The sequence below is a fragment of the Chiloscyllium plagiosum genome, chromosome 14 (assembly GCF_004010195.1).
Source record: "Chiloscyllium plagiosum isolate BGI_BamShark_2017 chromosome 14, ASM401019v2, whole genome shotgun sequence".
NCBI lineage: Eukaryota > Metazoa > Chordata > Chondrichthyes > Orectolobiformes > Hemiscylliidae > Chiloscyllium > Chiloscyllium plagiosum.
This window is the reverse complement of record NC_057723.1, coordinates 33,172,764-33,177,621: the sequence shown is the minus strand read 5'-3', so window position 1 is coordinate 33,177,621 and position 4,858 is coordinate 33,172,764. Positions and strand designations below refer to the sequence as shown.

At 40.7% G+C, this 4,858-nt stretch overlaps 1 long non-coding RNA gene across 1 annotated transcript; it reads right to left on the bottom strand.

Moving 5' to 3' along the window:
- Positions 1 to 287: 287 nt before the first annotated feature.
- LOC122556914 lies at positions 288 to 4,250 on the bottom strand. The gene is made up of 3 exons (XR_006313702.1): positions 3,745 to 4,250; positions 1,623 to 1,698; positions 288 to 492 (listed from the first exon to the last, which is right to left on the bottom strand). It is a non-coding gene; the product is annotated as an uncharacterized LOC122556914 (long non-coding RNA).
- Positions 4,251 to 4,858: the final 608 nt, after the last annotated feature.

Here is a 4,858-nt window from a genome sequence, read left to right as displayed (position 1 = left end):
AGCACAGCAGGTCAGGCAGCATCCAGGGAACAGGAGATTCGACGTTTCGGGCACAGGTCCTTCTTCAGGAAGGCCCTTCTGGCCCTGAAAGGCCCTTCTTCAGGATTCCTGAAGAAGGGCCTGTGCCCGAAACGTCGAATCTCCTGTTCCCTGGATGCTGCCTGACCTGCTGTGCTGTTCCAGCAATAAAGTTTCAACATTTATCCTAGCTTCTCATGATTGTAGTCCCATTCAATTTCCAAACAATTATGCCCAACCCTGCCACTCCCCCTTTCCATGATGCTGCTGGGAAGGGAAAGCTGCTGACCATTTGACTGACTGGAAACTCTTAGAGCGGGGATGCCCAGCTGTGAGTGGAGGTGTCTTCTTGAAGCAATTAACATCTCTCTGAGCATCAAATGCCTCTCGGGCCAGCCTTTGGAGCAGGGACACACTCGTTCTCTCACTTACTTGCTCGGGGAAGTGAGGATCTATCACCCTTTGAAATTCAGCCTGTGGAAACAAAAGGAAAAGTAAGCATTCCTGCTCTGTTAAAAGCCTTCTGCACTTGTAGCAACAGAAATTATACAGATGTTCCTTTAAGTTAAATTGGATCTGCCTGGTTTAGTGTGCATATTCATTGTCAACTTCATTAACAATCACCACCTTGCCAATTGGCTATAGCATGTACCTGTAAATGGCATTGTTACCAATCTCTACTCACTTTGATTGAAAACTAACCTTTAAACTGCAATCCATTTTCAAACCCTTTGTGCAAGTCAAATGATCAAAAAAAAATCCTGAAATGCAACAATGAAAATAAGGCTTGGTCAAGGATTGAATCAATGAAATTAGATTTTGGAACTCAATAACAATGAGGAAGATGTGTCAGAATTTCAGTCATGGCAAGGTTCTGGAAATGGATAAACTATGTGCAGAGCAGCCAGAATTTATGAATGAGGCCAGTCTTCTGGTTCATTCAGTGTATATCACAGTATTTTCCAGATAAGCAAATGGTACTGAGCCACATTCTCACAGCTGACAGATGGTGCATGTGTCACCAGAAATCTTCTATTACCAGAGTCTGAAGGCAAAATGAAAATTCATTTCCTGCAGCATTGTAACATTTACCCGCTGGTCTGGATTTTACCGAAGCTTTTTCTGTATTTACGTTGTAAAGTCTCAGGTAGGAGGCATAACAAACAAACAAAAATATCAACGGTCAACAGAAGATAGAATAACCTCTAATATTATTTTATAAATATCAATGTAGACTTGAAAGCTGCTTATTGCTAATACATGCAAGCTTTCTGTCTCTTGGAATGTACACAATTGAGAGCTAAGAGGAAGGGGAAGTGATTTGTTTGCTTCTGTAAGAGTTGGGCTGTGGGTCTAAATTAGATAACTCATTCAAAACCTGGCACAGACATAACACACCAAATGGCTCCCTTCTGTGCTACAGGATTCCATGGTGAATCTTAAATGCTAACTTCAAAGCTGGTTAAGAATATAAAGACAAATACAGAAAATTATTTGCAATTATTTAGGGTAATTATCATATAATAGCATCAAGAAAGGAGCATGTGATTTTCATTCCCTGAAACAGTCCCAAAGTGGAAACAGGGTTGGATTAAAAGACCTACCTCATTGATGAGGAAGTCAGCCCAGTTCTGTACATGGCTGTTCGGCTAGGTTCTACTTGTCAACTCTTCATGGGCCCTATAACAACAGTGGTAGCGTTTATAATGCCCATAAAAACATCAAAATAAACCAACAGACATTTAAAAGTCTGTCTAAAACCCTAAATCTTCTTAAGCAGTAATATTATTGTCAAACAAAACAAAGCTGATGGCTATATCAACAACCATGGTGTGCTGAATCCTTTAATGCAATTTGGAGCTCAACCAAGCATTCATAATGAGATTTTAATACATAACGGTTTCAACAAACCCCCCTGAGCTGAATATATACAAGCCTTTTAATTAACGGAAAACATGGCTCTCCGTGCCAGAGCTTCAAAAGCCTCATAGATGGTTGGACTGTCAATGAGTATAAAGATAAAGGGACATGGTCTTAATAACATGTTAAAATTTGAGTCAAGATTAGAGTGATGCTGGAAAAGCACAGCAGGTCAGGCAACATCCGAGGAGCAGGTAAATTGACGTTTCGGGCAAAAGCCTTTCATCAGGAAAGCTGTGCTTTTCCAGCACCACTCTAATCTTGACTCTAATCTCTAGCATCCACAGTACCCACTTCTGCCTATATTCAAATTTGAACTTCACTAGTGTTGAATTAAGAGCGTTTTATCCACAGGAAAAAAAAATATGTGCGTTGTTCTCCTATGATGTTTCATCAATGCAATTTGGCTGCAATGTGATTGGTAAATTGGGGAACGATCTTTTAAAATGCGAACTCCCATTGGCTATTATGTGAGTCCATCCCCAGTCACCTTAAGTCCACTCTAAGTGTTTACTTCAGGTTAAGCAAAAGAGGTTGGATGATGGGGCAACTTTTTTTTTCTGACCTTATTGTTGATGTTTTTGAAGATGTTTTCAGAAATTATTGTAGAAGGAAAGATTTGGATTTCAAGATTCTCCTCTTTCTGGACAACGTACCAAGCCATTCTCCCACCATTGGTGAGCTTTCTGAAAACATCAAAGTGCTATTTCTACCTCTGAACATCATCTCGCTCATTCACCCCATGGACCTGTGGATAAAACGCTCATTCACTCCATGGACCAGGGTGCAATAGCAGCTTTTAAAGCGTATTATTTAAAGCACACATTCAGGAAGCTGATTGCAGCGAGTGAGGGAAATAATGAGGACAGTGTTCCTCAATTTTGGAAGAGCTTTAACATTAAGAATGTTATTGACATCATTGTGGAGGCCTGGGGTGATGTCAGTAAGGACTCCTTACACGCAGTTTGGTGGAAGCTTCTTGCAGGTTTTCCTCATGATTTTAAAGGCGTTGAACCAACAGAGGAGCTTCCAGCAATCAAAAGGCCATTGTGTCACTTGTGGAGACTGACCTACGACAGCTTGTTGATGCGGGGAAATTGAAGCTCCAGATGAAGACAATGAAGTCCAAGATGCAGCACAGCGGGAAATTTCCATTTCTCTTTTATCCTGAGCGAAGTTGAGAAGCAGTTGTAGCTCTTAGAAGACAATAACTACAATGCAGAATGCAGCAGGAGAACAGTTCGTGGCATAAAGTCTTATCTGGCACCCTATGTACAGCTTCTTCATGAAAGAAAAAAGATGACAAGGCAGCAGAAAAAAACTGCCTTTTTTTAGGCAACCCCTAAGAAACAGTCTAGGGATGATGAACCACAGCCATCCATTTCTGGACTAAATATTTTCTTTCGTAATAACCCTGCACCCAGAACTGCATCTGAAAGTAATGATGATGCTGATGGTGAACCTCAGTCCCTGTCTTAATACAGTACTGTAACTCAGCAAATTCAGAGTGTTAAATTTACTGTATTATTTCAACATTTACTTAGACTGTGCTATACTACTTTTAGGCTAACTACTTTTAATTTTTCTGATAGGCTCCGTTACTTCTTTTGCGTGATTTCCTATAACACGAGAACACATATAACACTGAACACTATAACACTGCATTATAGCAGAACAGATTGTATTTTCATAATGTTAGTAAATTTAATGGTTGCTTGTCTATTAAGACCAAAACTCCATCACCAGTCACTGCATTGATATTATACTTAAAGTACCAAATTATGAAATAGGTAGTTTTAAACTTACCAATCAATATGTATCGATTCCAGATGTTTTCACATATGGTTCAAAACACATGCTAATCAGATGTGGGTCACTCAAGCTTCAAAATACAGAAATTGATAAACTAAGTTGCATACATGACTGAGCTAGGCAGGAAAATGGCAGGACTGACATTGGTTGGTGTGCAAGTTGAGTTGTGAGCTGCCATTCCCTTGGTGGCTAGTGGAAATGAGGTCAGAGTTTTAGATATCTGGTCCCTTCATGTGCATTTGTAGCAGTATGACACTAGCTTGCTCTGTAGCGGTGAGCTGTTCTTGCCAGGTAGCGGTGAGCTGTTAAGACCATTCCCTCTAATCTTAGGTTGGAGGTTCCACGCTGCTGGAGATTGCATGCCGATCGATTGGCGTGATGAAGCTATTCCCAGCTTTCGGTTTAGGACGTCTTTGCGGTACACAGATTTTGGAAGTCTGCAAAGCAAAAAAAAGGGGAGACATCAGGCTGGAAAATGGGAAGCCTTCAGAAATGAGATAATGAGAATCCAGAAAAAAGTAGATTCCTGTCAGGGTGAAAGGAAAGGCTGGTAGATATAGGGAATGCTGGATGACTAAAGAAATTGAGGGTTTAGTTAAGAAAAAGAAGGAAGCACATGTAAGGTATAGACAGGGTAGATCGAGTGAATCCTTAGAAGAGTATAAAGGAAGTAGGAGTATACTTAAGAGGGAAATCAGGAGGGCAAAAGGGGACATGAGATAGCTTTGGCAAATAGAATTAAGGAGAATCCAAAGGGTTTTTACAAATACATTAAGGACAAAAGGGCAGCTAGGGAGAGAATAGGGCCCCTTAAAGATCAGCAAGGCGACATTTGTGTGGAGCTACAGGAAATGGTGGAGATACTAAATGAGTATTTTGCATCAGTATTTACTGTAGAAAAGGTTATGGAAGATATAGACTGTAGGGAAATAGTTGGTGACATCTTGCAAAATGTCCAGATTACACAGGAGGAAGTGCTGGATGTCTTGAAACGGTTAAAGGTGGATAAATCCCCAGGACCTGATCAGGTGTACCCTAGAACTCCGTGGGAAGCTAGAGAAGCGATTGCTGGGCCTCTTGCTGAGATATTTGTATCATCGATAGTCAC